The 27,500-nt window shown below is 42.4% G+C and overlaps 1 protein-coding gene across 2 annotated transcripts in view; it reads right to left on the bottom strand.

The window, feature by feature from the left end:
* Positions 1–6,660, bottom strand: part of si:dkey-237h12.3 (teneurin-3) — a 145,254-nt gene extending 138,594 nt beyond the window's left edge. For both annotated transcript variants that reach the window (XM_031568922.1, XM_031568923.1), the window contains exon 1: positions 6,316–6,660. The gene's annotated coding sequence lies outside the window, so the exon portion shown is untranslated. The remainder of the gene's footprint in view (positions 1–6,315) is intronic.
* Positions 6,661–27,500: the final 20,840 nt, after the last annotated feature.

Raw genomic sequence — 27,500 nt, 5'->3', positions numbered from 1 at the left:
AACCAATGCCCAATGAGTATCCAATGAATCTATACACATGTACATACACAAAACAAAGACATATATATCATAACCCCCCGCCTCCCCCAACACACACACACACTCTCACACACACACACACACGCACGCACGCAAACACGCGCACACACACACACACACACACACACTCACACACTCACACTCACTCACACACAAGCACACACACACACACACACACACACACACACACACACTCACTCACACACAAGCACACACACACACTCTCTCTCACACTCACACACAGACACACAAACAAACACACTCACTCACACACTCTCTCACACACACACACACACACACACACACACATAAAAGAAGATGAAGTACAAGTGCACGTACGTACACATAAATAACAGGGAAAATACAGAACATCCCCCATAACATGCACTCAACAACAGAAACCAGTCTATACGGTGCTATGGTATCTCAAGCACTTTGCCTACAGCTCATGCCTTCCTCTTTGAAGAGGATCATAAATTCTGTTAAGAGAATGGTTAATGTACTACAAACGCTTCTGGAATACATTACGAGTTCTGCGTGTGCGCTGTTAATGTCACTGAGGCTTCCATCTTGCTGGCTTACCTCTGATATTGCCTTTGATACAGAGCCAAGAGCTAAGCTTATTCTCCTACCGCTGGAGAGCGGTAGAAACAGCAGGAACACAGCATACGGTAGAAATACGGTTAGGCGTGAAATCATTTCACTTAGCCAAAAACATTTGCGTCATATACTCCTGCACACTTACAAAACACAGGCAACCACCTCAATCAACTGTCTTTAATAGACTTTTATTACCTTTTATCTGGGGGTACATTTGGGCTGAATGAAGGCCCTAACCAGGCTGTGAATAGATCTGATGTGGGAGCCTTTAGTTGTTGTGGCTGAAAAGCTTTGTGTTTGTTTTTTACTGTTACAGGTATGTTGAATCAGTTGTGAGTGGTCAGACCTGATGGTGGTCAGTGACAACAGCATGGTGAAAAGGTGCAAAGGTTAAAGGTGAAAGGTGAAAGGTAGGATCCATACAGGGAAAATGAGTTCCTCTGCACTGGGTCCCAGGCACACAGAAGCAATAAACACAGGACTGTATCTGAGTTTAATATCGAGCAATTTCCTACTGATTTTCAATCCCTTATCTGGTGAGTTCAATTGTAGTTCTTTAAATACCTATTGATTGACTCTCTCTCTCTCTCTCTCTCTCTTCCTGTGTGTGTGTCTGTGTGTGTGTGTTTGTTTGTGTTGTGTTTCTATGTGTAAATGTTCATTACATGCTAAACCTAAACTTAACTGAATTGTTGGCTCTATCTATTGGATCTGATTCTGACTAATTGAACAGCCTGTTACGATAGAACAGAGGAAAATAACAGCATTACCTAATGATCAACCTCAATTGATTCATTTATGAATGTAAACATATAGAAACGAAGAAAAGAAGATGAAATGTGAAAAGAAATGTGTTTTTCCATTCCATTCCAAAATTCCATTCATGTTGCACCATTCTGCTTCGCTCCAAATTACTCTCCTGAATCCAGCCACGATCTCCCCTGATCCACCACCACTGATGCGTCACCAGACATCACAGTGTAAACCCCTCATCTTGTCACATATTAAAACCCACATTACACATTCGCCAAAGTCCTTAATTATCGTCTCTGACACTCTGCTAACAATAATTAATGAAGGAGCGAGTGAGCTGCGTTGACAGACACCCCGACACCGGCTGATCTCTGGCCCGGATCTGACAGGACTCGGTGCCGGAGATGAAAGAACTGAGCGTGCTCCGTGAGAGTCTCAGCAATTATGCAAAATAAACACAGCGTAAAAATAATGTGCTGAGTGTCGGTTCCGTGGCCGGGTTCTGTTGGTCAAGGTACATTAACTGTAATTAAATATGCTGTCCTGGGAGAAAACTTAGCCATGACACACACACACACACACACACACACACACACACACACACACACACACACACACATCTACACACACCCACAAAAACACACACACACACATACAGTCGTGCATTCACACAAATTCATATGGACACACACACAAACACACGCACACACAAACACACACATTTGCATACATATACACAGTCATGCACATAAACCCACATCATTTACATTGCTGTGTTTACACGCATGCACACCAACAGAAAGAGAGAAACAGACACACACACACACACACACACACACACACACACATTCACATGCTTTGTTGGACACAGAGACTACACAGGAGAGTGTTATATGTAAGATGTGACTGGTACACACACAGATAACTTCAGACTCTGAAACTGGTCGGGCCCTCCTCTGACCCTGATCACAGATCACAACTACTACCTGGGATGCATAACACACACATACACACACACACACACACATACACACACACACACACACACACACACACACACACATCAGCACAACACACACACCTGTGTGTTACATAGACTGGAAATATCAGTCAGAGCGGCCCGTATCAAAACAGCATATGGCGTATTCATAACAATCTGCACTTCAGCCTGCCTGTCTGCTCACAAAGGCAGATACTCAATTCACATCCCACTAGAGATGGACGATCCCTTGTGTACTCTTCTGCTAAAGATGTGTGTGTATGTGTGTGTGTTTGTGTGTATGTGTGTCTGTGCAGTACGTGTGTGTGTGTGTGTGTATCTATATGACTGTGTGTGTGTGTGTGTGTGTGTGTGTGTGTGTGTGTGTGTGTGTGTGTGTATGTGTGTGTGTGTTGTGAGTATGTGTGTCTGTGCAGTACCTGTGTGTGTCTATATGACTGTGTGTGTGCGTGAGCATCTGACTACCACACTCCTGAAATGACATAAGAATAAAATACAATGAAATGATTCAGGTCTGTGTGTGTTTTGCTGTGGACCTAATCCAGTTTGAAGCCCCAATCCTATGATCCCAGCACAGACACATTACATTGCACATTGCTCATTCACATTGCACTCCTGTTTTGCATTTTGCACTCTACTTTCCACTTTACTTTTTTATATTCATTGTTTATATATTTGTATCGTATATATTGTGTTTTTTGGTTCTTATGTGTAGTACTTTTCTTATGTGTAGTACTTATTTGTGTTTTTATGTTTTATGTTATGTGTAGTACTTATTGTGTTTGTATGTTTTTATGTGTAAACCTACTTGGCAATAAATCCGATTCTGATTCTGATGCACCAAAACAGCCACAGCATGCCAGAGCAGCAGTCAGTACACGCCAAACTTGTTTCGCAGCAAATTGATGACTTACTTGTAACTTATTGTTCATTTATTTATTTAGTTTGTTAGTTTAGTTTTTGTTTAGTTTAGTTTAGTTGGTTAGTTGATTAGTTCATTTCTGATGCTAACCTGCAAGGCTGTACAAAATCAACAGCAGAGCTCAGGTCTTTGAAGTCCCAGATTTGAGGAACCCTGTCTAATCAGCTCTCCTCGCGTGTCTGCTCCTCGTTGCAGACAGCCTTCTCCAGGTCTAACCCATCTATAGGCGCCTCTCAGCAGCCAATCCCTTACGCCATGTGCTCTGACAGACGCGCATTACACCCCCCAAACCCACTGATGGTGTCAGTTATGAATCTGCGCTTGATCCAAACTCTGGATCAACCAACACGAGCACAGACGGCTGGCAGGCAAACCTTCAGTAATGAATACAGTTTCAATGCTCTTTTCCTTCGCCTTGCGGAATCTTTTCACTTGTTATTGTTATTGTTGTTTTGGGGGGGGGGGGTGTTCTATCTGGTTTTATGTTCTTTTCAGTTCTATACGTTTCTCCCTGGCTTATGTGTCTGGCAGCGTTTGCCTGTTCGCTGGCATTGTGTCTCTCTGGTGCAGCCGAGTGTGTGTGTGTGTGTGCGTGTGTGCGTGTGTGCGTGTGTGCGTGTGTGTGTGTGTGTGTGTGTGTGTGTGTGTGTGTGTGTGTGTGTGTGTGTGCAGCCGAGTGTGTGGATCTCTAAGAGTGGTTTCCTGTGGAGGAAGCAGCAGGAGACATGGAGATAGGGGAGGGGGGGACAAACTCCAAACATAAGCACTACACACACACACACACACACACATTCAAACACACACACAAAACTATAGAGAAGCCAACATGATAAAGGTCTATCTACCAAAGTCTGCCATGATCAAAACTGTTCTGTTCAAAGTATCGTGGTAAAGAGGAGACACCATATCTCTTTCCTCTTTGTCCATTTGAAAAGAAATATTATGATTGCTTTCCATAGTGTTATTCGTGATTCCAAATGGAAGATAACCCGACCCTGTGGTTCAGCGAACTCTCTCTTCATTTAAGTAATGTTTCCACCATGCATATGGCTGGGTGCTGGGAGCAAAAGCATGTAGGAAGAACCATAAAGAGTTACAAATGTTTTCAATATCTTTCAAACACAGAACTTACAGAATCGGAACTTACAACTAAATTCTGGCACCTGACAGAAACGACAGAAACTCGCTCGTTTCACACTATAGGCCTCCATGCATATTAACGTTGGTGAATTTGCGCCTGTGTCGGTTTGTCAAACTGCGTGCGTCACGGAACGGTGTGAATGACGCCTGGCGTCTAATATGCGTGTGTGTGCGCTACCCCGGTAATTAAAACAATTTCGAACAGTTTTATGAAACTCTTTCAGTCCGATTTAGACCATGCCTAGTCATATCAATTGTATGTCCCTAAAGATCATAATTAGGCTTAATGAGCTGTGGCGCTCAATGAGGCCTAAATGTCCATGCCCTGCTAAATTGCTTTACGCTCGACAAAGTCAGTACAGGTGACCTTGGTAACAACCGGGTGACATACTCGCGAAATCGAAGAGGTATCCATGGGTGATGTGACACTTAAAAATGTGATTAAGTCCCGCGGTGTAACTTAGGTCTTTCAGTCTATTAAAATTTGGCAGCCTGACATTTATGTCACAGATGTCGGACCTCAAACAGGTTTGGAAAAGCGTCCTTCAGTGACAAGAAATCACCCGTCACCCTCACACCAAATATCTGAACACCTGGAGCACCTGAAGACCGGTCAATCAGGAAAACTGACACTGAAGTCAACACTGGTCCGTTATTTAATACCACACACACTTGAGGTGAGACACAAGAAATCAATAGCGAGCTTTCAGCAAACGCCTCAGCGTGACACTCAGCAGAAAGATCATTCAAACACTCACATGTTGCAAATCTGCTGGAGGATGCGTGTGTGTGTAAACATATTTGGTTGAAGTGACAGAATGATATTTTCTGCTTTTTACCTTAAGCTCCTGAAATGAAAATGAAATAATCATCAACCAAGATGAATATCTTGTTGGACTCCATAACAGGCAACTTAAAATACTTTTTTGTAGCACAAAAGCAGAATTGTTTTAAGATTCTGCTTTAAGCTCAAAACTCACCAGTCCTGTAGGTCATTCACCGTTCATAATCACCCACCATGATGATACATCCGGCCAGTGCTCAGCTGCCACTATGAGCCAGATTGTAACGTACTCTAACCATGGGCCATTCAGTTCCTCGATCCACATATTGAGAAATCACGCACTGTTCTGTTAATATAAATATGATTATACGCCTATGACGTTTTTTCCCCCTATAACTGCAAACATCCCAATACAAGTGACCGTGCTGGGAAACCGAATAGAAATGCACCAAAATAAGATCTATGATTTGTCAAAAACATTGACTCCATTGTCAAATTAAATTTCAGGACCCAGGTAAAGAAAAAATATTGTAAAACATACATTTAAGAATGAGTTTAGTGCTACGCATATTACATTTTATGTATGTACATGTGTCTACTTGAACAACCTGTTTCTGCCCCTCGGCAAGACCATGGACCTGTATGCAAGCGCTTCACTTAAGAGGAGGCTCGTGGACTCTCGGCATGTGTACGGGTTGCAGAAGCGCGAATGCTGCACAGACGTACTCTTATGTAAACTTCAGCGAGCCGTCTCCATGCATGGAAAATGAATTGGGACGTTCTGTCGTAACCTCCAAGAGAGTCCTGCGCTACGGTCTGTGGCAGGACCTTATCCGGTCACCCGCATAACTTCACTGTAGCCTATGGCTGTGTACCGTGAACGAGAAAGTCTAGATTTACCGGCGTGATCGCTAATCTCATATAGTGATTTATTTTCACACGCCTTTATTCTACACCCACTGCACAAGACCCACGGGCAATATCTATCTTCTATCAAACACATTTCAATGTGTGACTTTAAACTTGGACGTAGCTTCTTATTTAGCTTATTTTAAAAAATCGGTTTCAGTGACTTACCTGGTCTGGTCTGATTTCACAATCCCATCGCCCTTGAGCCAGACCCAAACTTTGTCTTCAAATATCCAAACTTGGTGAGCGGGTCAATCAACGATGGACTTGCCGAGGACAAAGACAAAAAAAACCGCATTCAGCCTTCTTCAGCCTCTAACGCCCAACAGATTCCAGCGTTAAACACAGCGCATCACCCACGGACACAGGCACACACACACACGCTCACACATTCAAACACACTGCGTAACCCAGCATTGCGTGGGGGATCAGTGGCGGTGAAAACGCGACAGCGTCTGACACGTAGGAGTTCGGCTGGTGGCAAGCACACTGTATGTCGGCAGCAGCAACAGCAGCAGCAGTAGCGCCGGATTGTACCACTCTTCCTTGGCACGCACGGCCGCGGGGATGTCAGTAACTCCCGAAGCGGAGCAATGCGTGTGTGCTCGTGGGTGGGTGTATATGAGAGTGAGAGCAAGACTGAGACGCAGAGTATATGAGAGTGAGAGGTAGCAGAGACGCAGTTGCCGGTGAGCGGGTATTGTGTAGGTCTCAGCCCACGAGTGCTCAGTGGATTTAATTAATCGCTTAAGTGTTTCATTATCCCTAACATTTATTTGTCGTATGAGGAAACTAAATTAAAGGAAGCCTATGTCAGATGGTAGCAAAGGCAGAACTCTGGAGTGGGCTTGGGAATTCAGGGACACTGCAGTTCATTGAGTACTTCTTTATTGTCTAAAACATTGGCCACGGGCGAGAACCTCCTGTGTGTGTGTGTGTGTTTTTGGAGGGGTCTCCTTTCTGAGAGCCAAACATCTGCCCTGTAAGATAAAAACCGCTACTACTCCAGATTGCTAGACTGCAAGCCGCATGGAAAGCAGCATTTGATTACCGTGACTGACAGGTGTCAGTGAGTCGGCTGAGGATGGGCGCTCCTTCATTAGTATCAGTCAACCCATTCCACCTCTTCAAAACAGTAGAACGACCAGAGACCGCCAGTCTCTCGCTCTCTTTCTCTATGTATCGTTCTATCTCTCTCTGTGTGTGTGTGTGTGTGTGTGTGTTCAAGAAGGACAAGATAAAGGGAGGAAGAAAAGAAGAGTGGAGTTGAGTCCGACGAGACTGCTAAGATCAGACCTGTCAGCGAAAGCCCGCGTTAGTATGAGGCGGACAAAGCTTCTCCTGACGGCTTCCGCACCCTATCCCTCGACACAACACCCTCCTCCCCCCTCTCTCCCCCCTCTCTCTCTCTGTCTCCCTCTCTCCAAAGACCGCATGCTGTGCGGCGGAGTTATCTCAGGCAACAAGACCCACTCGGAGCGATTTGCGAGCCTCAACGTCCTATTATCCGCATCACATCAAAACCTTACCCCCTCCATCAAATGTCCACGGCATTATCAACATGAAAGGCGTTTCTTTTTCATGTTCCAATCTTTCTTTATACTTGGTCGCTCATTCAAGGACATCGGAATGCAACACAGGAAAGAGTTTGGTTGCTCATGGCCTCGAGAAATGTCATGTTATCTTGGTGGTTGAGACTCTCCGGGGGTTTTCTCCTCTCTTTGCCATGACATCAAGCTTTTAGACTTCAAAAAGTTGCGCAAAGCAATTATGAGTTGTGGACATTTCCATGTTTTGAAAGCATGTAAAACGCATAACACATGCAGACATTTAAAATGTATCAATAGGCATCTCATCGTGTATCCTATTTGTTGCATGCATTCTGTTTCATTACTGGTTCTTGAGCATTTTGCTTATTTTATCTTTTAATGCATACTATATATTACTCATAGATCAATTAAACAACAGATAGCCTAGGGAACAATATTATAAAGAAATTGGAGAATTAGATGAGTGAGAATGATGAATCTAACTGTTGAGCACGTTATTTAAAATAAAGAAATACTGTGATGTTGTTTCATAGGCTACTGTTCAGTGTGTGTTCGTTATATTTTCGTACCTGAAAACCATCGGAAACGAACGGTAGTTCAGAATACAGTGTAGCCCCACAAATATTTGTTATATGCTGACGCTGTACTGTGCGCCCTCTACTGGCGGAAGACCACCAGTGTTTTATCAGGGAGTCCTTTTCCATGCGTAAAAGTAAGCTATCTTTCATTACAAACCAGTGGCGAGTGTAGCAGATAGGAAGGCAGACGAGGTTTTGCATCTAAGGCGGAACAAATGGGGAATGGGTTCAATAACACAGAGAGAATGGGATGAACCTTAAGTAGCATTAATCCCCTCATCATTTAAATCTGAACCTACTCTCCAAAAGATCGCCACATTACTTCGTCACAGTCTGAACACGTGTCTATACAGTAAGGGTCTATCTTGTGTGAATGTGCTACTGAGCGTTGGCGTAAGAAGCAGGGGCGGCTCGTCCATAAGGGCGATTGGGGCGACGCACTGCCTAGGGGAAAAGAAAAAAAAAAAAAAACTCCTTATGTATAAACGCAATATCATTGTAAGTCGCGTAAATGACACGTACATTTAAATGTAATAATTTTTTTTCTGTCGGATTCTACCACTAGACCGTCTTATCTGCCTCTGTATGTCATTGTCGAATCAGGTAACAGTCGTTCAGTCAGCCTAAAGTCGTGCTTCAAATGGCCCCACCCCTTCTGGGGCGATTTGGGGCGAAATGAAAATCGCCCCAGACCTCTCCCATTGACTCCCATGTTAAATCCATTTTTTTCACAAAACAGAGCTCTCAATGCATTCTCTATGGCTTCCGGGAGGGCTCGCCCCTCCTGGTCTTGTCATAAGTAGTGGACGTAAAAGCCTATACGAACGTCATACAGCTTCGACGGAGGCATATTCTGTCAAGATGGCTGCCCTGTCCAGTGCAATAACTAGGGATGGGTATCGTTTGGTTTTTATCCGATACCGGTACATAACCGATACTTTTAAAACGATACCGGTGCCTAAACGGTGCCGGAACCGATACTTTTATAAAAAAAAAAAAATGTAAGACGACATTTAAGAAAGGCTTTATTGCCAAATATATTAACTGTTTAAAGTAGATTATATATAAATAAATACAAAACACTTTTTAACTTAAAACTTAAATAATATATGAACTGTTAACAAAAGTTTAGACTATACTTAAATAAATACAAATAAATACAAAACACACACACACACACTACAGCTTCAATACTTCAGCAATTCTTTTGTACAATACATTTTTTTTCTTCAAATTGAACAATATATTAACTGTTTAAAGTATATTATAAATATAAATACATACAAAACACTTGGCTTCAAACTACAGCTTCAAACTTTTTAACTTCAAACTATGAACATTATATTAACTGTAAACAACAGTTTATAGTATACTTAAATAAATAAATATAAATAAATACAAAAAACAGCTTCAAACTTCTTTTGCAAAAATATGAGCATATTTGCCTTTGGAGTCAAAAATGTATTATTTTGTTTGTATTTATTTCATGAAATTTCACCATTTTATGATTTGTTTATACCTATCTTTTCTATCTTGTTTATAGTTAATCTTGTTACTTGAACACACTGAGTACGAGAAAATGTGTGCTGCCCCTTTAAGAGACTACCGTAGGCTAAGTGTAGCTGTCATCATATTTTTCAGTCTTCGGTTGCTGATCTGCCGTTGACTCTTGCCTTCTCTCCCCTCTTTTCACGCAATTGTTTTGTTGCATTTGCTGCACGTCGCGATGTTTGAATATTTTTGTGCGAAATACAGCCACACTTTTGACCGTTTACCTTTCGGTATTTTCTCTGTTAAAAGGTTGATGGCTAGTTCTGTTTGTGCTTGCTCTGTGAAATGCTGCCTGCTCTTCACCGTCATAAGACTGTTGCTATGAAAACACCAATGAGCGTGAGTGACACAGGACAAATTTTACATTGGGAGCTGGGGCAGTTTTACATGTGCCCCGCGGAATCTGCCTAGCAACCGTTTTCAATTGGCTCAAGCACCGAAATGAAGCACCGAAATCTGCGTTGCATTTCGGTCCGGGTAGGTACCGGTTGTATTGGAACCGGTTCCATATTGGTACCGGTTCTCGGTACCCAACCCTAGCAATAACTCGATTCGCTCTTTGACAGAAACTCCTTTTTAGTCGGCGTACTAATGAAGATAAATTGACAACAAAACAATTAGGACTTCCTAGACCAAATGTATCCATTCAACAGGTTTCTACAAAGGGAGGGAAATCCTACATCCAAGAATTGGAACGAAAGAAAATCGCGTGGCTAATGCGGTCTGTATTTCATATACCACTGTCACTTTTCATAGGTTTTACAGTGTGTTTCACAGTTCGCTTCTTGCACTAACACTGAATAATTTTTTATGTGATGACTTATTTTGCTTTTGTAAGCCAATACTTTCAAGATCAGTCAATAAATATTGTTGTTTTTGACTTATGTTACCCCTTCTTTATGATGTTACTGGACATATCATGTGTCCTGTTAAGCTATGTTACATCATACAACATTTGAGACACGTGGATAATGAAAAAGTGGGATAATTTAATGTGGAGCCACATCATGTTTGCTTATGAAGGCTCCTGGATGCAACTTTCTTCCATAGCTTTCCACCTGTAACTTGCTACTCTAGCTATGTAGCAAGAGGGGACATATTACTGTTGTGTGTTGCCAATAGTGGACAAAAAGGTATTGCTGTATGAGTTAATCAGCTAACTTAATGTACTTACTGAATGGGTCGCCTTAATCATTATAAAAAAAATGGCCCCCCCTGAGAATTTTTTCAGGAGCCGCCACTGGTAAGAAGGTAAAGGAGGAAGACAGAAATAAAGTCTTTCTTGTCTGGAGATGGCGCCTTTTATTACAAACAAAGGCACGTCAGCTGCATTTTTTTTTCTTGGAGGCAGCATAGTGTGGATTATGCTCAAGGCCAAGGCATTGATCCCATGCAGCCTTGAGCTGCTACAGGTAGGCCACTGGAATCTTAATCATCAGCGGACCATCCGAAGTATGCTATTAGTGCTTTTCGATAAAAAGAGAATTGCTTAAAGTACACAACAAAGAATCATCCCTTGTGACATCTCGGAATTTTAATAGAACCAAGACATTGATTATTTTTTCCTTTATTTTTTTCCTTTTTAAGCAAAAGCAATCAATCTGTTTTGATATCTACATCTGTAGTTTAAATACCATCACTTATAACCAGTCTACTCAATCAATGATTTTATTTGACAAAAAATGTGTTTTAGTGGACAAAGGGAGTAGAAAGACACGGTGTGAATATTCCACTGACAATAATGTGTACATACACACAAAACATATCAGGGGAGAAAACACTAATTAGCCTAATACTAGGAATGATGCAAACAGCCAGGGTGTGCCTGTATTTTACAATATAATCCTGAGGGTGGATGATCTGTTGTGGCCTTAATTTGTGTTTGTGCATTTAAATTGTGATTTTGTGAAGATGACTGTGACGGCTTTCTCTCTGTCTCCCTCTTTCTTTCATCATAATAAAATGAAAGATTGAATATACAAACCCACAAATAAATAGATGATTAGGTTCTGTGCTGGACATGTGTTTCAGGAAGCTTTCGATTAGTGTGTTTCAAAGTCGAGCTACACATCAAGAAAACCTCTGAAAACACTTTAGGCAATTGCAGTCATACATATTTAGGCATGCAAAGGCTGTTTCAAGGGAGAAAATTAGGTCCTACTAAGAACATTCAGACTACCAATGATGGTGTTTCCAATGTTGATGAATGTGCCCTTGTTGAAAAAGGGAGAGAGAGATAGAAAGAAAGACGGAGGGAGGGAGAAAGAGAGCGAGAAAGAGACAGACCTTTAGAGGTATATTGTAAAATCTTACATTCATTACCCAGCACTGCCTTGAATAATATATTTGTGTTAAACCACAATGGCAGTGTTTGTCATCTGTGTTTAATTTTATAAGTGGACTGTCTACTTACAATCTGATGAACATTTGAAGACGCTCTCACCCCTTAGTATCCTTTGCAGACACAAAACAGCCTTATTTGTAAGTGCTCGTTCCCTCCTTGGTAATGCTGAAAGAAAGAGAGAGAGAGACTTAATGTATCTTTATAAAACCTGTAAAGATTAAAAAAAATAAAACTGCCTTGTTCCCAAGACTAAAAGGACAAAATTCACAAATATAGTATCCCAGGGTTGCAGAGTAGCTCACTTTACCAACTTCAGACAAAGTGGGCACAAATAACAAAGGTCTAACCCAAGGGTATGAGGCTTAACACCCCGAGACCGCCAGGAAAACAAGAAAGGACTGATGTCTCAGAACTGAACAGGTCTGACAATAACAGTTGACCGTCCTAAAGAAGTGTGTGTGTGAGAGTATGTATGTGAAGATAAAACATTGCAATTGCTTAAAACCTCTGAACGATCAGTCTATTTCACAAGACAGTTCTCTCTGTCTCTCTTTATTTCTGCGTACGTGTGTGTGTGTGTGTGTGTGTGTGTGTGTGTGTGTGTGTGAGAGAGAGTGTGTATGTGAAAATAAAATTAAGTAATGCTCTTTTTGGAGTGCTCTTGCTCAAAACCCCTTATCTATTTCACAAGACAGTGCTCTCTCTTTCTCTAAATGTGTGTGTGTGTGTGTGTGTGTGTGTGTGTGTTTGGTTCATGTAAGATTACCAACATGAATCTTGTCTTCAAACCCATACTCTTTTTAAACATCTTAGCTATGATCCTTCACCCAGGAACATGGGCACCATTATAAAGATGGATCCCCAGTCAATGGCCATTTCCATAATCATTAAGCTGTCAGTGATTGATCAGAGTAATGGCACACGTGCCATTAATGTCCCGCTTATGCTGGCTGCCACAGAGCAGAGCCGCCATCTTAAACTGTGGATTGATCACCTTCTGTCCATCTCTTCCCCAGCGCTCAAACAACAACAAGGAAGAGAGAGAAAACAACAGGGGGAGACAGAAAGAGAGAGAAAGAGGGAGCAAAACAGGGCAAAGAGAGAAGGCTAGACAGACACGAGAACGAGGGGAAAACAGAGAGAAAAAGGGGGTTGAAAGAGAGAGTGAGGGGAAGAGTGGAGCAGTAATTGCATTTGACTCTGATGATGTCCTTGTACCCGGTACTCTAAACGATGGCTAACCACACAGCCATTATGGGTGCAGAGAAACAGGACTCCTGCCGGGAAGAAATGTAATAATTTCCCTGATCTCAAGAGCACAGCGGGGTATTGGGGGGAAGGCATTGGAGCTTATTTTCACTGGACATACTAATTAAAGTATAATCAAAACACATGTACAGTATTAAAGGTATTCTGTATAATGACAACATCTTCATGTGCTAAAGTGTTGTTCACTATCAGTCATGTGACCTAACTAACTTAGTTTGACCTAACTTCTCTGATTTCGGTACGTCTTCTCCAATGAACATTATGTTTCAAATCACGAGGCACTGTAAATGCTTTTGTTTAATTCATGAAGTGTGGTAAGTTAAACTCAACAGCCGAATCGATGCAGGACTAGCACAAGTCTAGCGAACTGCAGAGGAGGCTGCAGCTTGATGCAAATTGACGTTCATAAGCACTTTTTTTTTTATCCCCAAGGGGTGAAATCCTGTCTGAGCAGACATTGATGCACATAACATTATCACTAAGCCAATCCAATCATAGCAAAAATACATCAAGGAGAATGAAAATCAAAGATAAGGGGGCATATGTACTTACGCGTTAGCGCCTGTAATGTCGTCGCAACGTGCGCCTAAAATCGTGGTGTGGCATGTATGAACAGACAGACCTCACATAGCTAAAATCGCATTCTGCCTGCTATAGGAGCGCTGAATGACAAGTTGCGCTCTTCTGACTTATGCATATGCATTCGTGGGAGGGTCGTGGGAAAAGTGGGAGTTTTGGGCAAATGTATGGGAAGAGAAGGGCAAGGAGTGACTGATTACGCATTCCGTTGTGCGGGAGACAGCGCACGTCTGTTATACAAGTAGATGTAATCCAGACTGCGAGTTAGATGCTTAAATAGGAGAAACTTCCAGAAACGATTAAATCAGTATTCTGAGCATTATTATTATTTTATATAATTTGCATTTTTATGTCTTTCCATCGCTTTTTCACTTCATCCACTTCCGTCTAGATGCCTGCTAAGTTACACTATTGAGTTGGTTTGTTATGGCTGCAGTTGGTTTGTGGCTTTTTTTGGTCTAGAAATACCGCATTGTGTCGTTTCTCTGTTTGATGACACCTTATTAGCATGTATATCTATTTTCTGATCGCTAAACTTTTTATTCCTTTTGATTTCACCAGGCGGTTCCGATTGCATTCAATTGCACCCAATTGAGTGATATTGTTCAATTGCGGGTGTTGCAAATTATGGTTAGAGGGCGGTGACTGCGTTGATTACGCAATCAGCTGCAGGTATGCAATGTCAAATGAATTGGAATATTTGGGAACACTGTTTTTTCCTCTTGCCTTCAGAGTTACATCATCATTATTAAACCTAAAGCATTTTTCATTTTTTGACAAAAAAACAAAAGACTTACAGCACCTTTAAAGAATGTGCTGTCCTCTCCATCCCAAAGGATATAAACAGGTGCCAGCACTGATAAAAGAGACCTTTGCCATTTTCTCTCCTCCTGTCTTTTTTTACATATAAATGTCTTGACTAAATGTATACAATTACAATGATGTTGTATAAGATGGGAGGAAATAATCTTATCTTTTGCAAACAAAATGAAGGAACCTTCCCCACCAATAGTAATTGGCTATGATGACTGATGCGTTATACTTGTTCATCATTCCCTTTTAGACCAAATTCCCCCATAGTTTTCTCGTATGTATTGGAATACACTGTGTGTCTGACTCCATGGCAACGCTTGGGTTTGATATGACACAAACCCTTTGCCAAGTCCCCTCTGAGACGGTGTGTTGCTCTGAGTTGAGCTGTAGAAATATCCAAAACACATTCACCGTGTCAGACAGGGCGGTTGCACCAAATCTCTGTGCCCAGGGCAAAGACAACACTTTTTGCCGACCTGTCCCACACTCAAAGAAATATCTCTGTGTGAGTGCAGAGTGGACACGTTCAAGTGGATTCAAAGGAATACCATAAAATGGACAAAATGTTCAATAAGTAAAAATATGGACAATGTCAAATGACGGTTATGATCCAGGTGTCTGTTTCAAGATGGCTGTCTGAGCTGGGTAAGCTGGAGAGAAGTTTGCAGTGAGGACAGTGATGATCCACTCTACTGTTTCAAGATGGCCATCTGCGCTGGGTAAGCTGAAAAGATTTTTGCAGTGAGGACCGTAATGATCCACTCTTCTGTTTCAAGATGGCTGTCTGAGCTGGGTAAGCTGAAGAGAAGTTTGCAGTGAGGACCATAATGATCCAGGTGTCTGTTTCAAGATGGCTGTCTGAGCTGGGTAAGTTGAACAGAAGTTTGCAGTGTGAGGACTGTAATGATCCACTCTTCTGTTTCAATATGGCCGTCTGAGCAGGGGGAGCTGAAGTGAAGTTTGCAGGGAGGACCTACGTATAATGATCTGTGCGTCTGTTTCAAGATGAGAAGAAGCTGGCACACTGGCTAGGTCAAGCTCTCCGCTAGAACCTGAACAGCAGGGAGTTGATTTAATTGAGTCGTGATGACGCTCCAACCGAACGCTGGGCTTTGTTCAAGGCCAGGGTCGTCTTTTAGATGGCTGAATATCATGTAAACTAACCTTCATCTAAGGACTACCCGCGTCTAATCACTATATACAATTTAAATGTGTTGCTTCAAAACAAAAACAAATACCTCGTTATCACGTCTTCTTCTATAGAGGATCAGTATTGTTGTGTTCTGTTTTCATGACTGTTATTATTTTTTCTTTTTCCCTGAAAAGAACGTGTGTATTGTCAAAGCCCCTTTGCATTGCAACCAGAAAAAAAACCTCGGATGCCAATATAGGTGAATTGGTTTATGTGAGACCAAGAGTCTTTATTTCAATAGCTGCATACACCCGAAGACCACATACGGAATGCCTTTCCATCAGCATTCCTGTCTTAAAAGCATCAGGCATTTGAATGAAAGAGACAGATACCACTCTCCACTGCTTGGCCTTGCATGCCAGCTGTTTGTTTCTACCTGGTGATGCATTTGGAACGTTTGCTCCCATTGGTGCTGGGAGAAGCGGCTTGTGAGTTTCTTTGTTTGGGAATCTGTATTATGAATCTGTATCGCTATTAGTATCAGAAATATGCATCAGGAATGTGAGTAAATCCTGCCTCGGCTCGGCCGTGAGTTCACTGACGTGCTGGTTTGTGGTGCGAAGGAAAAGGATATGCTGGCCTTGAAGGCCATGCACAGAGCCATGGTGGATTATTAGGGCGTGATTCTGCAAACGTGCGATAGAGGTTGCAGTGGAGGTGGGGTGGGGGGTGGTGTGTGTGTGAGTCAGGGGTGGGGGGGGGGGGGGGGGGGGGGGGGACATGAAAGGTATGTTCTCCAAAGACCCCCTACTGGGAGGGGTAGCTTAATAAGACCAGCAGAGTGCTAAGAGGAGAGAGAGTAAGTTCTAAAAGTAAGTAGCAGCCCCTGGCTGTTTTCTCTCTCTTTCTCTCTGTCTCTCTTTTTCTCTCTCTCTCTCTCTCTCTTTCTCTCTGTCTCTCTTTTTCTCTATCGTTTTCCCCTCTCCTCCCCTCTTTCTTTCTTTCTCCTATTATTTTCACTCTCTCCCTCCAGCATGTCTCTCTTCCTGTGTATGTGGCTATATCTACGTCTGTGTGTACCAATGAACATGTATGTGTGTATGTGTGTGTGTGTGTGTGTGTGTGTGTGTGTCTGTGTGTGTGTGCTCTAAAGAGATAATTGTACCATTAATCACAATGCCTCAATTCCTGCTGCACAGATTCAGCCGTGTATAATTAAAACACTACTCTGATTGCCCTTCCTGTTCATACTTACATTTTCATTCTCACATAGGTGCTTCTCCATGTCTCAATTCTCAGTAATATCTCTACTACTCAACTGTTATTCTTACCAGGACATCCACTACTCCTACTCCTACTCCTTCTACAATTACAACTACTACTACAACTACAACTAATACTACTACAGCTACTACTACTATTCCTACTACTACTACTACAACTACAACCACTACTACTACTACAACTATTACCTCTACTACTACTGAGCTGTAGACATATCCAAAACACATTCACCGTGTCAGACAGGGCGGTTGCACCAAATCTCTGTGCCCAGGGCAAAGACAACACTTTTTGCCGACCTGTCCCACACTCAAAGAAATATCTCTGTGTGAGCGCAGAGTGGACACGTTCCGTTGGATACAACTACAACCACTACTACTACTACAACTATTACCTCTAATACTACTGCTACTACTACTACTATTACTACTCCTACTACTACAGCTATTCCTCCTCCTCCTACTACTACTACTGAAATAATAATAAAAAGAGTCTCTGCTGCAGTTGACAGAGTACCAGAGTAATTTAAAAAAAGTTTCTCTGTGCTTTTTATGCTATGAATGAATGCTCAGTAGTGTTGGTGTAGTGTGGATGTTCTGTATGAATAATTATTATTATTATTATATGGCAATGACAGACCGAGCATTCTGATTGGCTAATGCGTAGTCATGCCAGCCGCGTATTGCCCTCCTCACTGGTCAATACGGATTCGTATTGCCCTCTGACGACATTTTCAAAATGAACGAAAGCGATCAGTCTGAGTTTTACTATCCAGACGAAAATGATCATCAACAGCCATGAGGAAATTCAGGAGAAGCGAAAAATTGTTATTGAAAATGATGATGAAGACTAGAAACTATAGTTTGAATCACTTGTGTTGTTACTTTACTGTAAATTAAAGCCATTTTAGCTGAGCCGTTTTCTATTGATCATTGTAACTTGAAGTTAGCAAGTAATCGGTTGCTACGCAACACCTGAAACACATTGTGTCGTGAGAAGACTTGAGAGCTGAACAAAACGACATGTTTTCTATTAACAATTACCATTTCTTTTCATTTACAAAATGAAAGGAGCGAAAAATGCCATATAATAAACAACTTACTAACCTTGACCGTTTGGTCATGCCGGGAAATATCAAACTTCGGCTTTGGCGTATCAACCTCGCTATCGCTCGAGCGATACGTTAAAGCCTCAGTTTGATATTTCCCGGCATGACCTCACTCTCGGTTAGTAAGTAGTTATTATCATTATTATTATTATTATTATTAATATTATTATATGTAGCCGGTCTTTGTAGCCAGTACTTGTTAAATGATTAGAAACAGTTGCAAATAACCTGGTCAACATTTCCCTCTAATTTGACCTGCAGTGATTGGGCTGAAAGTAAGAGGAAATCAGTAAACAGAGCATTAGCACCAGCATTAGCACCAGCATTAGCATCAGTTCTAAGAGGCTTAGTTCAGTGATACCACTGCAAGAGGAGGTGCCTGGATTTAAACTAAGTCTTAATCTAGAATTAATTAACAGTTTTTACTCCTTCTCTCTCTCTCTCTGCCCCCCTCTCTCTTTATTCCCACCCCCCTCTCTCTCTATTCCCTCTCTCTCTCTCTCTCTCTATCTCTGCCCCCCCTCTCTACCCCCCTGTCTCTCTCTCTCTATTCCCCATCTCTCTCTCTCTCTCTCTATCCCCCTCCCTCTCTCCCCTCTCTCTCTCTCACTGTTCCCCCTCTCTCTCAAACATAGTCACTCATACACGTTGTGAGTTGCACGACATGATAAAAAAAAGAAAATAATTGTTGGGCAAATTATCATCCCCTTCGTGTTGTGTCTGGCATATGATATCATCTCCCTGTATTGTCAGTATGGGGAGTGAATGATGCAGTCAACTTTAATGAAGTTTTGGCCAAATGATAGATATCCTTTTAATGACAGTCATTCAGTCAGGGTGGGGTCCTGTAGGACGTGCCAGGGTTGTGTTGAGCTGCCTTCCTGATGGATATGCCATCTGTGGGCCATTACTTGAATGGACCTCACATTCCCCATGCAACACTGTCACTCACAGCACGGCACCCAACAGATCGCTTCAGGAATGATCGTTCACATCAGGTCAAAGCAATCGCTTCAGGAATGATCGTTCACATCAGGTAAAAGCAATCGCTTCAGGAATGATCGTTCACATCAGGTAAAAGCAATCGCTTCAGGAATGATCGTTCACATCAGGTAAAAGCAATCGCTTCAGGAATGATCGTTCACATCAGGTAAAAGCAATCGCTTCAGGAATGATCGTTCACATCAGGTAAAAGCAATCGCTTCAGGAATGATCGTTCACATCAGGTAAAAGCAATCGCTTCAGGAATGATCGTTCACATCAGGTAAAAGCAATCGCTTCAGGAATGATCGTTCACATCAGGTAAAAGCAATATCCCCCCTCTCTGCTTAACAGGATTTACAACAAGCACACAGGGCTGACAATCCTTTCAGCTGTTTATTTATTAGTCATCAAAGTTGGTGGTTTCTTTTTTTTTTTGTCTTAGTTCACAGGAGGAGATGCCAGTTTCAATTGTATTACTTTGGATGACATTCCTCACAGGCTTCTGAAGACATTCACAAAAGAAAAAAAAAGTCCTATTGAGGCACGCTCTGTGCCGTTGGTCTGATAAATATGAAACAAATGTCTGGCCATACTTGCCTCCAAAGACATGGTGTGCCAGCGCAATGCCACAAAAAGCCCCAAAAATGCCCCCAAAATGCCCCAAAAAGCAATTAGTTCTCTGCAGTCTCTTCTAAAGAAACACAGATAGAGCAGGTAGGCAGGCGTGTAGATATACAAAACCTGCTCATAACTTTACTCCATATCTTTCAGTAATGAAGGCAGAGAGGACAGGCTTTCACTGAATCATGCATCAAGCCCTGTGACACATCTCATTTGTTTACCACAGGGTGAACTGGTACTAATGAGTTACCTTGAGAGAACAGAGGGTAACAGAACATCCTTGTCTCTCAGCAGGGAGTGAGAGAGCTCGTCTCTGCAAGAGTTGTCGTCTATGGCAACAGATCTTTGGGAGTGATGACACCCGTTGCTGGGAGCCGATGGTTATTGTAGTTATAGTTACAATATTTAGCAGACGCTTTTGTCCAAAGTGACTTACAAAACATTGAAGCGAAAACATTTAAAGAAAAAAACTATCAATTAATATCAAAAACAATAATAATAATAACAGCAACACCAAAACTATCACTCAAACAAATTTACTAATTAGGCACATGATGTTTAAAAGGGTGATTTTTAAAATGCTTTTTAAAAGTACCAAGGCTGTCACTGGAATAGAAAGCACTAGGTAGGTCAATGGTTGTTGCCGGAACACGTCAGGCTCTGATCTGGCACAAAAATGCCAAAAGCGTTGTCAGATCAGGTGAGAGGACAACATTGATACTCTCGTTCTCTATAAGAGATCTAAAATAGCACAGAGGCCACAGCCCCTATGAGGCCTTGGGCTGTCATGCTTTCTGTTATGACATCCTCTAAACCAACGGGGGGACATGCTCTACACATGGCACAGAGCAGACACAAAATCTTGTTGTCCTCTTTAAAGTGGCAGCAACACCAGAGCCCATGTTGTGCGAGCGAGCCGTGCCTGAATGCTGATGAGCCGATCAGCTTGAGATGCCTGCGCTCACCTTGCAGAGCAGCGTCTCCTTCGCGTTTGATGGCAACTCGTCTTTGGGAAGGGAGGGAGAAACTTTCAAAGAGCTTCCCTTTTCAAAGACCCCCCACCACTCCATGCTCAAATGAGAAATCTCTCCGACGCTATAGCGTCTAGCCGCTAATCTCGCCCACCTCTGCCTGAGCGGGGAGGCCTCGGATGCGTTTGACAAAGGCTAGGCTGGCTTATCAAAGTACATCAGCCGTGATTCCACCGTCTCTCGCATTGCTGTGAAACTCTGACAGTGTATACGCAAGAGTTTCTATCCGACCTTCTCACAGACAAACTCAGAATCCCAAGAGGCCAAACCCAGACAAAGAGATGGAGAGAGGGGGGTGGGGGAGGGGGGGGGGGGGGGGGCGAGAGATAGGGAGAGAGAGCGAGAGAGAGACAGCTGAGGTGAACGCAGGTAAGTCCAGACAGAGAGACAGAAATGGAGAATAAGAAAGAGAAGGAGACAGAGGGGGGGGGGGGGGGGGGGAAGACAGCTCATGTGAATGCAGGCGAGTCTGTACATATTCTCCTCACAGTTTAGCAAACTGGGCAGATCTCAGCCGGAAGCCTTGCTGCCATAACGACATGGCAATTTCCAGCTCAAACCTCCACAAATCCTCTCAGTATAGAGGACCGTGGGAGGCTAACAGCTTCCAAGTATGGGATGACAGGCTCCACACGGCACAGCGTAGCAGAGAAATCAAAGCTTCCCTATGGTATGGTTCAAAGAAAATATGACCTGTTACATGTGTAGGTTTTAGGATTGGTTGTTTGTGGTTCACCATGAAATCTCCAGCTGCGCATCACCTGCTATCAGTATCAGAGGGCTAGCATTGTGTTTCGCAGCAGTAATCAATTACATTTTAACCGCAACTACATCCCTCCCTCTGTCTAATGTAAGACAGGGTAGACCTCTAGCCCGCCTGTCTGCAGTCTGCAAAAAAAACCAAAATATTGACCTTAAGTCTCATGAGGAACTCACACCTATCACTGCCAAGGAGGACTGACCCTCGGAAAACTTAGTAAGAGATCAAAGGAGACAGCTCTGAGGACAGCTCTGAGTACAGCTTTAAGACACTCCGTCTCCGCAGCCGCTACCTGAAGCGCTCATCAGGTGTGATCACTCAGCTTTGTTTCCGCCGCCGCATTCCACAGCGACAGTTCATCTGGAGTTCAGACGAGAGCGAGACGAGCGAAAGGAGAGAAGGAGGGAAGGAGGGAGCGAGGGAGCGAGAGAGCAGCTGTGGTGGTGAATAATTACTGCCTCTTCTCTTCTGATCCGTGTGGAAGTCAGCCTCTGATTTACATGAAAACTGCAAAATAAACAAGCTTCTTGACGTTGTCGCTGAAAGATCGCCTTTCTCAGATAAATTCGTCTTGTCTCAAAAGAAGTGCTCCTACTCCGCCAATACCGCATCTCAGAGACCATTCCACTGGTTTCAAACTGAGCAGAGACATAGGGCTGACAACTGGGCTGATTATTGATTAGATAATTGGAATGAAAAATCACTTAATTAAAAATGGTTACATAAATTTCCCAAAAAATCTGAAACATGCCTGTATATGATTGTATATACCGTAATTTCCGGACTATAAGCCGCTACTTTTTCCCCACGCTTTGAACCTCGCGGCTTAAACAATGACGCGGCTAATTTATGGATTATGATACCTGTGATTGTATACGGTGGCTTTGTGTTTACGGTGGCTTTGTGGAGCTAGGATGCTAGCATGGATGCAGGCGCATGGATGCTTAGCTCCACGCGATTTCTCAGTATCTCTCAATAACTTAACTAATGTCAAAATAACCACAGTCTACCGGCGTAGACAGAACACAACTCAAGCAATACAAATCCAGTCTTTTCAAGTTCTTTAGCTCACTGGTTTCAAACTAGCGTCTTTCTTCTATCTCGCTGTCTTCAATCTAACGTTCTAGCTTCTGATTGACTCTTGCAACTGTGCTCTCTTAAAGCAACAGTGCACTTATCGTAACTGGCAAAACTAATAATATGCATCACTATTGTATTACTTTTGATATTCATTTTAGCCTGTGTAAAGTTCATTTGTTTCAATGTACCGGTAGGCACCTGCGGCTTATAGACATGTGCGGCTTATTTATGTTAAAAATAATTATTTTTAAAAAATTCAGTGGGTGAGGCTTATATTCAGGTGCGCTCAATAGTCCGGAAATTACGGTAATATGTTTGTATATCATATACTCTACTGCTCGAACATTGATATATTATAACTAAATTCAATATCGATCACCATATTGTAAAACCACAAAAACAATGACTGACAGACAGACAGGTATCTAAAGTCTGCTGAGCAAGCGAATGAGCAAGAACCTTTTCCGAACCTTATTAAAGTCGGTGGTGTTTTGTCATTAAAGCAGCGGTGTTGCTTTAATTGAATTCGGAAATCAGTGTTCCTCAATTGGCTTTCCGGCCGCTCTCTAATTGTATTGCTGCGGCTGTCTTCCTTGTGCCTCTCATTCCACCCAGTGCCCAGGAGAACAGGAGCAATCCTCTGCAGAGGTCTCTGGAAACAACTCACCCAATAAACAATCCAATTTCACAAGGGCCTCCTGGCACTAGCCCATCCTGTCTGCGCAATAGCCTCGCCATCTCAGATATCCCCTTTACTCATGTAATCGACATGCTGGACATGCTGGGGTCTCTCTCTCTCTCTCTCTCTCTCTCTCTCTCTCTCTCTCTCTCTCTCTCTCTCTCGCTCTCCTCTCAGCTGCTGTTTTTCTGCCAGCAAACAGCTCTTGTGTTGGACAGACAAAAGTGTCGTTTACTCTGCCTCAATTATTGATTCTCGGTGCAGTTTCAAGAGAGCTGTACCGATATGTCTTACAGCACTGCTGAATTGTTGATGGGATGTTTTTATTATGATATGCTAATAATGTATTACAGGGTATTTCAATAATCATCTTTAAAGGCATTAAAGCATGGCTCTAAAGCATGAAACAGATACGTGTATCCAAACAGATTTCGGCGGGAGCATGCATGAATTATCATTTCTTAAGCTGCATAGATTAACAGCTTGCTGATGTTATTTGTATTCTGGTTTTGTTTGGAGCTAAATAAACTTCGCTTTCTCAGCTTTAGGTGTTGTTTCTGGCGGGTTCATTGAAAACCCTCCCTGCCCCACGCATACAATGCAGTAAGCATGAACATCTGTTCAACCAATTAAACTCACTCATTGAGAGCGAATGCACTAAAGACGTCATGATCATGTGTGATTTTAGGTCTGCTGAGAACTCTGGGTCTTCTCCAAGCTGGTGTGCTAATTGGTGTGAACTTATGGCTGTGGCACAGAACAAGGGTCTTGGGACTCTTCTATGGGATTCTGTGAGACTTCTTCTGCACACTTACATGAACACACGCATTTCTCTGTCTCTCTCTCTCTCTCTCTCTCTCTGTCTCTCTCTCTCTCACACACACACACACAGCTATATTAACACACACACGCATACACCTGCACATTTCCAAACCCCATGGCCATCTTCTTCATGCAAGTTTTGAAAGTAAGTCTTTCACACGTTCGCCTGAGTGAAAAGAGTTTTGTTTTGTTCCATTTGTTTCTAAACAGCCTAAAAATATACAAACCATCTGGATGCAATTGATGTGTAGTTGTTCATATTTACATTGATTAATTACTATTCTATTATTCTGTTGTCCAAGATGCGGTGAAAAACGGAATGAAACATAGCTTGGGATGGATGGTGTTTCAGAATGAATGAATTTGCGTTTGCAATTTAAGGGGGCAATTACATTCAGAACATTTCCTTGCCAACTCGTCCCCAAAACTTCATCTAACTGCAGAGTCTTGGCCAAGCTCATTTGGTGGAATTGAGTTCCCTGGGCTTGACTGCCAAGGCAAATGTTCTGCCACAAACAAAAAAACGTTTTTGTTTTTCTTTGCTTCACACTGGGATTTCCACCAACTGAATAGATTTTCCTTTGTTAATTTGAGTTTCTTTTTCTGTGTAAATTAAGTCAAACTTTGAGATGGCTGAGAAGCCTTTTGTGAGTAGGGGAGAGCTCACAAGTCTAACAGAAAAAAGCTCCGTCCAAACAGACTTTTGTTTATTAAATGTTACTTCTTATTATTTACTAACTTCATCTTCAAGCATAGAATAAAACTGATTTACACATGCCCCCTCAAAAAATGATCTGTCTGGATGCTGGGATTGTGAAGACCTCGGCTAATTTAATCCCCATGTAATGTATATAGAGTAGCCAAAATCCCGCCTGTGTGCTCCTCTCCTATAGAGCGGATCCCTCGTCTTGTTAATTCCATCCCACGGTTCAGGCTTTACACGCAGAACGCAGCTGCTTGGGGAAATGGGATGTAAACATTCCATATTTCAAGGCTGCCTCTGCTTTTGATTCAATAAAATGTACATGTCCAGTGGGTAATAATCAGCATTGTTTTTCCCTCAGGCCCTCCAAACGTTTCAGGGCATTTAGGGAATTATATCGTTCTTTCCACCATTACAGAGTTTGTATTTAACACACGTTGCATCAGATGGAACCAAGAATATATTAGAATGGACGTAACAAACAGACTTAAAATGTGTGAATGTATTAAAGAAGAACGTCCTCTCTTTATTTCATAGGGATTATACTACTTTTGGTGTATAAGGTCTAGAATGTCATTTTTGACAGTAGAAAACTATTTAACTTGTGAATGAATGACAACAAATGTTCTGTGCAATCAACCCGTTCCATAGATTAATTCAAATAACTAAGAGTGTAATGATGTCTGTGGTGGAGAGAGCCTGAAAGAACATGTCCAGGTTCAGGGCTTATTTAGATTGAACATTGAGTAGGGTATTACAATCTGTCAATACATAAACCTTCATAATCAATCATTTATGGATTTATGCTTAGCTTTTATTATAAATGGGTAGCACTTTGAGTTGTTCCCATAGAAAAGACAAGTAGTTCTATCTGTCTCAACATTTGAAGTCATGCCTGATGGTTGATTCAATAAAGATTGGAAAAAGAGACGCAGGTAAGATCAGTAAACTCCAATAACTCAACTCCTCACGTCTAGACTATCAATACCAGCTCTAAAAAAAATTATCTCAGAGAGTGAAAGAAGACACACCTCAAGTGACCTCAACTCCTGTCAATAAACATGTTTGACATAAATTATGTATATGTTTTCAAGACATGTCTCATTTGCTCAACACCTGAAAGGCACACTCACCTCAATGCAAAGTGTGTGTGTGTGTGCGTGTGCAAAGTTTATGGCCTGTTCTAACCTGGTGTAAGTAGGTTAGATGAGGACACAGAAGTTTCTTATAGGAGTTTCTCTCTGGAAACTTCTAGAAGCTTGCAGTAGGGACAGTCTGGAAACACCAAACATTGAGAATAAATGCTTACACTGCCATGGCCAGCACAGGAACCCTTTAAAGGCCATGATTCGATTGGAACCTTTTAAAGGCCAGAGATTATATTGGTCTCAGCATCAGTGGTCCTCTGCAGGTGGGACAGTTGCAGAACAGTGGGCTCCAAGTACTTTACCTTTCTCCATCTCTCTTAAACTCCTACTTTAATTGGCCACCAAGCCTCAAAAGAAGCGGATGGAAACTTCATCCACACACACACACACAACTCTAGCAATTAGTTCTACTTTTAGTGTTGCATTGGCAATATTTAAGAGCTAGGAGTCTGGAGTAAAGCCTAACTACCACGTCTCCAAGTCTTGGAAACATCACCGTGCAACTGATAGATGGTGCTTCCTTCTGTGGATGGATCAGTCATTTAGACTTCATTTATCTGCTGGCTATTTTTTGTTGTCACATTCAAACGCTGTGTCTGATGGTTGATCTGTCATGCTCTTGAGCTTGTTCACATGCCAGTCGGTAAAATAGGACGACACGTCTCTTTCTTCTCGCTCTTTCCCTGGGCAGAATCTTTTGCCAGTGAGCCCTCACCTTGGCCTTGAGCCCTTCCGCATCGCCCTACCGGTCTCGAGTCGAGTGGCAGACGGTATTTTGGCGTCACCGCAAGCAGGCTGGACCCCCTGAATCTCCCCTCATACCCCAGCGCTACAAAGCCCAGGTCCCGCTCAAACCTCACCTGGCCATCTGTTTCTGGGCCACATCAACTCCATGGACCTCCGTAGGAGCCATCACATTCTTTGTTGCAAAAAACTGAAATTTCTTTTTAAGAAACTGAATGAAACGGAGCCCACACACTCCTTTTTTTTTTAACCAGATTTCCAATTAATGCCATTTTTCTTCCTCACCATCTGACATCAGTAATAGAAGAATTTTGCAGTTGGAGAAAACAGAAAAATGGAAACATCGTTGGTTTCAGAGAAGAGGTTGACAAACTGATGAGAATTATTTTGTGTCAAATGTCCGACACCGGTGTGCTTCACTGATGACATGATGCTGCACTTGAGTCACTATTTGGAACTGATGTAATTACACATATTTGATAGCCATCCGTCCATCCACACATCCATCCATCCACCCATCCTTCCATCCATCCATCCATCCATCCATCCATCCATCCATCCATCCATCCATCCATC

The sequence above is a fragment of the Clupea harengus genome, chromosome 6 (genome assembly GCF_900700415.2).
Source record: "Clupea harengus chromosome 6, Ch_v2.0.2, whole genome shotgun sequence".
In the NCBI taxonomy this organism is placed as follows: Eukaryota; Metazoa; Chordata; class Actinopteri; order Clupeiformes; family Clupeidae; genus Clupea; species Clupea harengus.
Note: the sequence above shows the minus strand (reverse complement) of the source record. Positions and strands in the feature narration are given on the sequence as shown.